This window comes from Argiope bruennichi, chromosome 2, assembly GCF_947563725.1.
Source record: "Argiope bruennichi chromosome 2, qqArgBrue1.1, whole genome shotgun sequence".
NCBI classification, from domain to species: Eukaryota; Metazoa; Arthropoda; class Arachnida; order Araneae; family Araneidae; genus Argiope; species Argiope bruennichi.
This window is the reverse complement of record NC_079152.1, coordinates 44755220-44768529: the sequence shown is the minus strand read 5'-3', so window position 1 is coordinate 44768529 and position 13310 is coordinate 44755220.

Genomic DNA, 13310 nt, shown 5'->3' with positions numbered 1-13310 from the left:
AACTTATTGCCGAGTCGTAAAGGGAGTCTTTGACCATTCAGAAGCTGTCGAGGGACGAGTCTTGGTGGCTAGATCGGCAGGGTGTATCATTGAATTTTGCTGGTCTTCTGTTCGAATCTCGAGATAGACAAATAATTTTATAATTTTTCTATTTTTTAAATAAATTTTATCTATATTTCTCCATTATTCACAGAGTTAATATGAATCATTCCAAATCATATATTTCAAAACAATTTTATAAATTGAAAATATATCTATATTTTATCGGAATTTTAAGAGTCAAGTTCGCGCACATGCGCAGAATCTATTAATATTCTTAACATAATGCTTTTAGAACCTGATTTACACAATGCTTAAAACTTATTGCCGAGTCGTAATGAGAGTCTTTGACTATTCAGAAGCTCTCGAGGTACGAATCTTGGTGGCTAGATCGGCAGGGTGTGTCATTGTATTTTGCTGGTCTTCCTATCGAATCTCGAGATCGACGAATAATTTTATAATTTTTCTTTTTTTTAAATAAATTTTATCTGTATTTCTCCATTATTCATAGAGTTAATATGAATCATTCCAAATCATATATTTCAAAACAATTTTATAAATTTAAAATATTTCTATATTTTATCGGAATTTTAAGAGTCAAGTTCGCGCACATGCGCAGAATCCATTAATATTCTTAGCATTATGCTTTTAGAACCAGATTTACAGAATGCTTAAAATGTATTGCCGAGTCGTAATAAGAGTCTTTGACCATTCAGAAGCTCTCGAGGTACGAATCTTGGTGGCTAGATCGGCAGGGTGTGTCATTGTATTTTGCTGGTCTTCCGTTCGAATCTCGAGATCGACGAATAATTTTATAATTTTTCTTTTTTTTAAATAAATTTTATCTATATTTCTCCATTATTCATAGAGTTAATATGAATCATTCCAAATCATATATTTCAAAACAATTTTATAAATTTAAAATATTTCTATATTTTATCGGAATTTTAAGAGTCAAGTTCGAGGCACATGCGCAGAATCTATTAATATTCTTAGCATTGTGCTTTTAAAACCAGATTTACACAATACTTAAAACTTATTGCCGAGTCGTAATGAGAGTCTTTGACCATTCAGAAGCTCTCGAGGTACGAATCTTGGTGGCTAGATCGGCAGGGTGTGTCATTGTATTTTGCTGGTCTTCCGTTCGAATCTCGAGATCGACGAATAATTTTATAATTTTTCTTTTTTTTAAATAAATTTTATCTATATTTCTCCATTATTCATAGAGTTAATATGAATCATTCCAAATCATATATTTCAAAACAATTTTATAAATTTAAAATATTTCTATATTTTATCGGAATTTTAAGAGTCAAGTTCGCGCACATGCGCAGAATCTATTAATAATCTTAGCATTATGCTTTTAGAACCAGATTTACACAATGCTTAAAACTTATTGCCGAGTCGTAATGAGAGTCTTTGACCATTCAGAAGCTCTCGATGTACGAGTCTTGGTGGCTAGATAGGCAGGGTGGGTCATTGTATTTTGCTGGTCTTCTGTTCGAATCTCGAGATCGACGAATAATTTTATAATTTTTCTTTTTTTTAAATAAATTTTATCTATATTTCTCCATTATTCATAGAGTTAATATGAATCATTCCAAATCATATATTTCAAAACAATTTTATAAATTTAAAATATTTCTATATTTTATCGGAATTTTAAGATTCAAGTTCGCGCACATGCGCAGAATCTATTAATATTCTTAGCATTGTGCTTTTAAAACCAGATTTACACAATACTTAAAACTTATTGCCGAGTGTAATGAGAATCTTTGACCCTTCAGAAGCTGTCGAGGTACGAGTCTTGGTGGCTAGATCGGCAGGGTGTATCATTGAATTTTGCTGGTCTTCTGTTCGAATCTCGAGATAGACAAATAATTTTATAATTTTTCTATTTTTTAAATAAATTTTATCTATATTTCTCCATTATTCACAGAGTCAATATGAATCATTCCAAATCATATATTTCAAAACAATTTTATAAATTTAAAATATTTCTATATTTTATCGGAATTTTAAGAGTCAAGTTCGCGCACATGCGCAGAATCTATTAATATTCTTAACATTATGCTTTTAGAACTTGATTTACACAATGCTTAAAACTTATTGCCGAGTCGTAATGAGAGTCATTGACCATTCAGAAGCTCTCGAGGTACGAATCTTGGTGGCTAGATCGGCAGGGTGTGTCATTGTATTTTGCTGGTCTTCCGTTCGAATCTCGAGATCGACGAATAATTTTATAATTTTTCTTTTTTTTAAATAAATTTTATCTATATTTCTCCATTATTCATAGAGTTAATATGAATCATTCCAAAACATATATTTCAAAACAATTTTATAAATTTAAAATATTTCTATATTTTAACGGAATTTTAAGAGTCAAGTTCGCGCACATGCGCAGAATCTATTAATATTCTTAGCATTATGCTTTTGGAACCAGATTTGCACAATGCTTAAAACTTATTGCCGAGTCGTAATGAGAGTCTTTGACCATTCAGAAGCTCTCGATGTACGAGTCTTGGTGGCTAGATAGGCAGGGTGTGTCATTGTATTTTGCTGGTCTTCTGTTCGAATCTCGAGATCGACGAATAATTTTATAATTTTTCTTTTTTTAAAATAAATTTTATCTATATTTCTCCATTATTCATAGAGTTAATATGAATCATTCCAAATCATATATTTCAAAACAATTTTATAAATTTAAAATATTTCTATATTTTATCGGAATTTTAAGATTCAAGTTCGCGCACATGCGCAGAATCTATTAATATTCTTAGCATTATGCTTTTAGAACCAGATTTACACAATGCTTAAAACTTATTGCCGAGTCGTAAAGGGAGTCTTTGACCATTCAGAAGCTGTCGAGGGACGAGTCTTGGTGGCTAGATCGGCAGGGTGTATCATTGAATTTTGCTGGTCTTCTGTTCGAATCTCGAGATAGACAAATAATTTTATAATTTTTCTATTTTTTAAATAAATTTTATCTATATTTCTCCATTATTCACAGAGTTAATATGAATCATTCCAAATCATATATTTCAAAACAATTTTATAAATTGAAAATATATCTATATTTTATCGGAATTTTAAGAGTCAAGTTCGCGCACATGCGCAGAATCTATTAATATTCTTAACATAATGCTTTTAGAACCTGATTTACACAATGCTTAAAACTTATTGCCGAGTCGTAATGAGAGTCTTTGACTATTCAGAAGCTCTCGAGGTACGAATCTTGGTGGCTAGATCGGCAGGGTGTGTCATTGTATTTTGCTGGTCTTCCTATCGAATCTCGAGATCGACGAATAATTTTATAATTTTTCTTTTTTTTAAATAAATTTTATCTGTATTTCTCCATTATTCATAGAGTTAATATGAATCATTCCAAATCATATATTTCAAAACAATTTTATAAATTTAAAATATTTCTATATTTTATCGGAATTTTAAGAGTCAAGTTCGCGCACATGCGCAGAATCCATTAATATTCTTAGCATTATGCTTTTAGAACCAGATTTACAGAATGCTTAAAATGTATTGCCGAGTCGTAATAAGAGTCTTTGACCATTCAGAAGCTCTCGAGGTACGAATCTTGGTGGCTAGATCGGCAGGGTGTGTCATTGTATTTTGCTGGTCTTCCGTTCGAATCTCGAGATCGACGAATAATTTTATAATTTTTCTTTTTTTTAAATAAATTTTATCTATATTTCTCCATTATTCATAGAGTTAATATGAATCATTCCAAATCATATATTTCAAAACAATTTTATAAATTTAAAATATTTCTATATTTTATCGGAATTTTAAGAGTCAAGTTCGAGGCACATGCGCAGAATCTATTAATATTCTTAGCATTGTGCTTTTAAAACCAGATTTACACAATACTTAAAACTTATTGCCGAGTCGTAATGAGAGTCTTTGACCATTCAGAAGCTCTCGAGGTACGAATCTTGGTGGCTAGATCGGCAGGGTGTGTCATTGTATTTTGCTGGTCTTCCGTTCGAATCTCGAGATCGACGAATAATTTTATAATTTTTCTTTTTTTTAAATAAATTTTATCTATATTTCTCCATTATTCATAGAGTTAATATGAATCATTCCAAATCATATATTTCAAAACAATTTTATAAATTTAAAATATTTCTATATTTTATCGGAATTTTAAGAGTCAAGTTCGCGCACATGCGCAGAATCTATTAATATTACTAGCATTATGCTTTTAGCACCAGATTTACACAATGCTTAAAACTTATTGCCGAGTCGTAATGAGAGTCTTTGACCATTCAGAAGTTCTCGAGGTGCGAATCTTGGTGGCTAGATCGGCAGGGTGTGTCATTGTATTTTGCTGGTCTTCCGTTCGAATCTCGAGATCGACGAATAATTTTATAATTTTTCTTTTTTTTAAATAAATTTTATCTATATTTCTGCATTATTCATAGAGTTAATATGAATCATTCCAAATCATATATTTCAAAACAATTTTATAAATTTAAAATATTTCTATATTTTATCGGAATTTTTAGAGTCAAGTTTGCGCACATGCGCAGAATCTATTAATATTCTTAGCATTGTGCTTTTAAAACCAGATTTACACAATACTTAAAACTTATTGCCGAGTCGTAATGAGAGTCTTTGACCATTCAGAAGCTCTCGAGGTACGAATCTTGGTGGCTAGATCGGCAGGGTGTGTCATTGTATTTTGCTGGTTTTCCGTTCGAATCTCGAGATCGACGAATAATTTTATAATTTTTCTTTTTTTTTAAATAAATTTTATCTATATTTCTAAATTATTCATAGAATTACTATGAATCATTCTAAATCATATATTTCAAAACAATATTATAAATTTAAAACATTTCTATATTTTATCGGAATTTTGAGAGTCAAGTTCGCGCACATGCGCAGAATCTATTAATATTCTTAGCATTATGCTTTTAGAAAAAGATTTACGCAATGCTTAAAACTTATTGCCGAGTCGTAATGAGAGTCTTTGACCATTCAGAAGCTCTCGAGGTACGAATCTTGGTGGTTAAATCGGCAGGGTGTGTCATTGTATTTTGCTGGTCTTCTGTTCGAATCTCGAGATCGACGAATAATTTTATAATTTTTCTTTTTTTTAAATAAATTTTATCTATTTTTCTCCATTATTCATAGAGTTACTATGAATCATTCCAAATCATATATTTCAAAACTATATTTTAAATTCAAAATATTTCTATATTTTATCGGAATTTTAAGAGTCAAGTTCGCGCACATCCGCAGAATCTATTAATATTCTCAGCATTGTGCTTTTAAAACCAGATTTACACAATACTTAAAACTTATTGCCGAGTGTAATGAGAATCTTTGACCCTTCAGAAGCTGTCGAGGTACGAGTCTTGGTGGCTAGATCGGCAGGGTGTATCATTGAATTTTGCTGGTCTTCTGTTCGAATCTCGAGATAGACAAATAAATTCATAATTGTTCTTTTTTTTAAATAAATTTTATCAATATTTCTAAATTATTCATAGAGTGACCATGAATCATTCCAAATCTTATATTTCAAAACAATTTATAAATTTAAAATATTTCTATATTTTATCGGAATTTTAAGAGTCAAGTTCGCGCACATGCGCAGAATCTATTAATATTCTTAGCATTGTGCTTTTAAAACCAGATTTACACAATACTTAAAACTTATTGCCGAGTCGTAATGAGAGTCTTTGACCATTCAGCAGCCCTCGAGGTACGAATCTTGGTGGCTAGATCGGCAGGGTGTGTCATTGTATTTTGCTGGTCTTCTGTTCGAATCTCGAGATCGACGAATAATTTTATAATTTTTCTTTTTTTTAAATAAATTTTATCTATTTTTCTCAATTATTCATAGAGTTACTATGAATCATTCCAAACCATATATTTCAAAACTATATTTTAAATTCAAAATATTTCTATATTTTTTCGGAATTTTAAGAGTCAACTTCGCGCACATGCGCAGAATCTATTAATATTCTTAGCATTGTGCTTTTAAAACCAGATTTACACAATACTTAAAACTTATTGCCGAGTCGTAATAAAAGTCTTTGACCATTCAGAAGCTCTCGAGGTACGAATCTTGGTGGCTAGATCGGCAAGGTGTGTCATTGTATTTTGCTGGTCTTCCGTTCGAACCTCGAGATCGACGAATAATTTTATAATTTTTCTTTTTTTTAAATAAATTTTATCTATATTTCTCCATTATTCATAGAGTTAATATGAATCATTCCAAATCATATATTTCAAAACAATTTTATAAATTTAAAATATTTCTATATTTTATCGGAATTTTAAGAGTCAAGTTCGCGCACATGCGCAGAATCTATTAATATTCTTAGCATTGTGCTTTTAAAACCAGATTTACACAATACTTAAAACTTATTGCCGAGTGTAATGAGAATCTTTGACCCTTCAGAAGCTGTCGAGGTACGAGTCTTGGTGGGTAGATCGGCAGGGTGTATCATTGAATTTTGCTGGTCTTCTGTTCGAATCTCGAGATAGACAAATAATTTTATAATTTTTCTTTTTTTTAAATAAATTTTATCTATTTTTCTCCATTATTCATAGAGTTACTATGAATCATTCCAAATCATTTATTTCAAAACTATATTTTAAATTTAAAATATTTCTATATTTTATCGGAATTTTAAGAGTAAGTTCGCGCACATGCGCAGAATCTATTAATATTCTTAGCATTGTGCTTTTAAAACCAGATTTACACAATACTTAAAACTTATTGCCGAGTCGTAATGAGAGTCTTTGACCATTCAGAAGCTCTCGAGGTACGAGTCTTGGTGGCTAGATAGGCAGGGTGTGTCATTGTATTTTGCTGGTCTTCCGTTCGAATCTCGAGATCGACGAATAATTTTATAATTTTTCTTTTTTTTAAATAAATTTTATCTATATTTCTGCATTATTATTCATAGAGTTAATATGAATCATTCCAAATCATATATTTCAAAACAATTTTATAAATTTAAAATATTTCTATATTTTATCGGAATTTTTAGAGTCAAGTTTGCGCACATGCGCAGAATCTATTAATATTCTTAGCATTGTGCTTTTAAAACCAGATTTACACAATACTTAAAACTTATTGCCGAGTCGTAATGAGAGTCTTTGACCATTCAGAAGCTCTCGAGGTGCGAATCTTGGTGGCTAGATCGGCAGGGTGTGTCATTGTATTTTACTGGTCTTCCGTTCGAATCTCGAGATCGACGAATAATTTTATAATTTTTCTTTTTTTTAAATAAATTTTATCTATTTTTCTCCATTATTCATAGAGTTACTATGAATCATTCCAAATCATATATTTCAAAACTATATTTTAAATTTAAAATATTTCTATATTTTATCGGAATTTTAAGAGTCAAGTTCGCGCACATGCGCAGAATCTATTAATATTCTCAGCATTGTGCTTTTAAAACCAGATTTACACAATACTTAAAACTTATTGCCGAGTGTAATGAGAATCTTTGACCCTTCAGAAGCTGCCGAGGTACGAGTCTTGGTGGCTAGATCGGCAGGGTGTATCATTGAATTTTGCTGGTCTTCTGTTCGAATCTCGAGATAGACAAATAAATTCATAATTGTTCTTTTTTTTAAATAAATTTTATCAATATTTCTAAATTATTCATAGAGTGACCATGAATCATTCCAAATCATATATTTCAAAACAATTTATAAATTTAAAATATTTCTATATTTTATCGGAATTTTAAGAGTCAAGTTCGCGCACATGCGCAGAATCTATTAATATTCTTAGCATTGTGCTTTTAAAACCAGATTTACACAATACTTAAAACTTATTGCCGAGTCGTAATGAGAGTCTTTGACCATTCAGAAGCCCTCGAGGTACGAATCTTGGTGGCTAGATCGGCAGGGTGTGTCATTGTATTTTGCTGGTCTTCTGTTCGAATCTCGAGATCGACGAATAATTTTATAATTTTTCTTTTTTTTAAATAAATTTTATCTATATTTCTCCATTATTCATAGAGTTAATATGAATCTTTCCAAATCATATATTTCAAAACAATTTTATAAATTTAAAATATTTCTATATTTTATCGGAATTTTAAGAGTCAAGTTCGCGCACATGCGCAGAATCTATTAATATTCTTAGCATTGTGCTTTTAAAACCAGATTTACACAATACTTAAAACTTATTGCCGAGTGTAATGAGAATCTTTGACCCTTCAGAAGCTGTCGAGGTACGAGTCTTGGTGGGTAGATCGGCAGGGTGTATCATTGAATTTTGCTGGTCTTCTGTTCGAATCTCGAGATAGACAAATAATTTTATAATTTTTCTATTTTTTAAATAAATTTTATCTATATTTCTCCATTATTCACAGAGTTAATATGAATCATTCCAAATCATATATTTCAAAACAATTTTATAAATTTAAAATATTTCTATATTTTATCGGAATTTTAAGAGTCAAGTTCGCGCACATGCGCAGAATCTATTAATATTCTTAACATTATGCTTTTAGAACCTGATTTACACAATGCTTAAAACTTATTGCCGAGTCGTAATGAGAGTCTTTGACCATTCAGAAGCTCTCGAGGTACGAATCTTGGTGGCTAGATCGGCAGGGTGTGTCATTGTATTTTGCTGGTCTTCCGTTCGAATGTCGAGATCGACGAATAATTTTATAATTTTTCTTTTTTTTAAATAAATTTTATCTATATTTCTCCATTATTCATAGAGTTAATATGAATCATTCCAAATCATATATTTCAAAACATTTTTATAAATTTAAAATATTTCTATATTTTATCGGAATTTTAAGAGTCAAGTTCGCGCACATGCGCAGAATCTATTAATATTATTAGCATTATGCTTTTAGAACCAGATTTACACAATGCTTAAAACTTATTGCCGAGTCGTAATGAGAGTCTTTGACCATTCAGAAGCTCTCGAGGTGCGAATCTTGGTGGCTAGATCGGCAGGGTGTGTCATTGTATTTTACTGGTCTTCCGTTCGAATCTCGAGATCGACGAATAATTTTATAATTTTTCTTTTTTTTAAATAAATTTTATCTATATTTCTGCATTATTATTCATAGAGTTAATATGAATCATTCCAAATCATATATTTCAAAACAATTTTATAAATTTAAAATATTTCTATATTTTATCGGAATTTTTAGATTTAAGTTTGCGCACATGCGCAGAATCTATTAATATTCTTAGCATTATGCTTTTAGAAAAAGATTTACACAATGCTTAAAACTTATTGCCGAGTCGTAATGAGAGTCTTTGACCATTCAGAAGCTCTCGAGGTACGAATCTTGGTGGCTAGATAGGCAGGGTGTGTCATTGTATTTTGCTGGTCTTCCGTTCGGATCTCGAGATCGACGAATAATTTTATAATTTTTCTTTTTTTTAAATAAATTTTATCTATATTTCTGCATTATTCATAGAGTTAATATGAATCATTCCAAATCATATATTTCAAAACAATTTTATAAATTTAAAATATTTCTATATTTTATCGGAATTTTTAGAGTCAAGTTTACGCACATGCGCAGAATCTATTAATATTCTTAGCATTATGCTTTTAGAAAAAGATTTACACAATGCTTAAAAAGTATTGCCGAGTCGTAATGAGAGTCTTTGACCATTCAGAAGCTCTCGAGGTACGAATCTTGGTGGCTAAATCGGCAGGGTGTGTCATTGTATTTTGCTGGTCTTCTGTTCGAATCTCGAGATCGACGAATAATTTTATAATTTTTCTTTTTTTTAAATAAATTTTATCTATTTTTCTCCATTATTCATAGAGTTACTATGAATCATTCCAAATCATTTATTTCAAAACTATATTTTAAATTTAAAATATTTCTATATTTTATCGGAATTTTAAGAGTCAAGTTCGCGCACATGCGCAGAATCTATTAATATTCTTAGCATTGTGCTTTTAAAACCAGATTTACACAATACTTAAAACTTATTGCCGAGTCGTAATGAGAGTCTTTGACCATTCAGAAGCCCTCGAGGTACGAATCTTGGTGGCTAGATCGGCAGGGTGTGTCATTGTATTTTGCTGGTCTTCTGTTCGAATCTCGAGATCGACGAATAATTTTATAATTTTTCTTTTTTTTAAATAAATTTTATCTATTTTTCTCAATTATTCATAGAGTTACTATGAATCATTCCAAACCATATATTTCAAAACTATATTTTAAATTCAAAATATTTCTATATTTTTTCGGAATTTTAAGAGTCAACTTCGCGCACATGCGCAGAATCTATTAATATTCTTAGCATTGTGCTTTTAAAACCAGATTTACACAATACTTAAAACTTATTGCCGAGTCGTAATAAAAGTCTTTGACCATTCAGAAGCTCTCGAGGTACGAATCTTGGTGGCTAGATCGGCAAGGTGTGTCATTGTATTTTGCTGGTCTTCCGTTCAAACCTCGAGATCGACGAATAATTTTATAATTTTTCTTTTTTTTAAATAAATTTTATCTATATTTCTGCATTATTATTCATAGAGTTAATATGAATCATTCCAAATCATATATTTCAAAACAATTTTATAAATTTAAAATATTTCTATATTTTATCGGAATTTTTAGAGTCAAGTTTGCGCACATGCGCAGAATCTATTAATATTCTTAGCATTGTGCTTTTAAAACCAGATTTACACAATACTTAAAACTTATTGCCGAGTCGTAATGAGAGTCTTTGACCATTCAGAAGCTCTCGAGGTACGAATCTTGGTGGCTAAATCGACAGGGTGTGTCATTGTATTTTGCTGGTCTTCTGTTCGAATCTCGAGATCGACGAATAATTTTATAATTTTTCTTTTTTTTAAATAAATTTTATCTATTTTTCTCCATTATTCATAGAGTTACTATGAATCATTCCAAATCATATATTTCAAAACTATATTTTAAATTTAAAATATTTCTATATTTTATCGGACTTTTAAGAGTCAAGTTCGCGCACATGCGCAGAATCTATTAATATTCTCAGCATTGTGCTTTTAAAACCAGATTTACACAATACTTAAAACTTATTGCCGAGTGTAATGAGAATCTTTGACCCTTCAGAAGCTGCCGAGGTACGAGTCTTGGTGGCTAGATCGGCAGGGTGTATCATTGAATTTTGCTGGTCTTCTGTTCGAATCTCGAGATAGACAAATAAATTCATAATTGTTCTTTTTTTTAAATAAATTTTATCAATATTTCTAAATTATTCATAGAGTGACCATGAATCATTCCAAATCATATATTTCAAAACAATTTATAAATTTAAAATATTTCTATATTTTATCGGAATTTTAAGAGTCAAGTTCGCGCACATGCGCAGAATCTATTAATATTCTTAGCATTGTGCTTTTAAAACCAGATTTACACAATACTTAAAACTTATTGCCGAGTCGTAATGAGAGTCTTTGACCATTCAGAAGCCCTCGAGGTACGAATCTTGGTGGCTAGATCGGCAGGGTGTGTCATTGTATTTTGCTGGTCTTCTGTTCGAATCTCGAGATCGACGAATAATTTTATAATTTTTCTTTTTTTTAAATAAATTTTATCTATATTTCTCCATTATTCATAGAGTTAATATGAATCTTTCCAAATCATATATTTCAAAACAATTTTATAAATTTAAAATATTTCTATATTTTATCGGAATTTTAAGAGTCAAGTTCGCGCACATGCGCAGAATCTATTAATATTCTTAGCATTGTGCTTTTAAAACCAGATTTACACAATACTTAAAACTTATTGCCGAGTGTAATGAGAATCTTTGACCCTTCAGAAGCTGTCGAGGTACGAGTCTTGGTGGGTAGATCGGCAGGGTGTATCATTGAATTTTGCTGGTCTTCTGTTCGAATCTCGAGATAGACAAATAATTTTATAATTTTTCTATTTTTTAAATAAATTTTATCTATATTTCTCCATTATTCACAGAGTTAATATGAATCATTCCAAATCATATATTTCAAAACAATTTTATAAATTTAAAATATTTCTATATTTTATCGGAATTTTAAGAGTCAAGTTCGCGCACATGCGCAGAATCTATTAATATTCTTAACATTATGCTTTTAGAACCTGATTTACACAATGCTTAAAACTTATTGCCGAGTCGTAATGAGAGTCTTTGACCATTCAGAAGCTCTCGAGGTACGAATCTTGGTGGCTAGATCGGCAGGGTGTGTCATTGTATTTTGCTGGTCTTCCGTTCGAATGTCGAGATCGACGAATAATTTTATAATTTTTCTTTTTTTTAAATAAATTTTATCTATATTTCTCCATTATTCATAGAGTTAATATGAATCATTCCAAATCATATATTTCAAAACATTTTTATAAATTTAAAATATTTCTATTTTTTATCGGAATTTTAAGAGTCAAGTTCGCGCACATGCGCAGAATCTATTAATATTATTAGCATTATGCTTTTAGAACCAGATTTACACAATGCTTAAAACTTATTGCCGAGTCGTAATGAGAGTCTTTGACCATTCAGAAGCTCTCGAGGTGCGAATCTTGGTGGCTAGATCGGCAGGGTGTGTCATTGTATTTTACTGGTCTTCCGTTCGAGTCTCGAGATCGACGAATAATTTTATAATTTTTCTTTTTTTTAAATAAATTTTATCTATATTTCTCCATTATTCATAGAGTTAATATGAATCATTCCAAATCATATATTTCAAAACAATTGTTAAATTTAAAATATTTCTATATTTTATCGGAATTTTAAGAGTCAAGTTCGCGCACATGCGCAGAATCTATTAATATTCTTAGCATTGTGCTTTTAAAACCAGATTTACAATACTTAAAACTTCTTGCCGAGTCGTAATGAGAGTCTTTGACCATTCAGAAGCTCTCGAGGTACGAGTCTTGGTGGCTAGATAGGCAGGGTGTGTCATTGTATTTTGCTGGTCTTCCGTTCGAATCTCGAGATCGACGAATAATTTTATAATTTTTCTTTTTTTTAAATAAATTTTATCTATATTTCTGCATTATTATTCATAGAGTTAATATGAATCATTCCAAATCATATATTTCAAAACAATTTTATAAATTTAAAATATTTCTATATTTTATCGGAATTTTAAGAGTCAAGTTCGCGCACATGCGCAGAATCTATTAATATTCTTAACATTATGCTTTTAGAACCTGATTTACACAATGCTTAAAACTTATTGCCGAGTCGTAATGAGAGTCTTTGACCATTCAGAAGCTCTCGAGGTACGAATCTTGGTGGCTAGATCGGCAGGGTGTGTCATTGTATTTTGC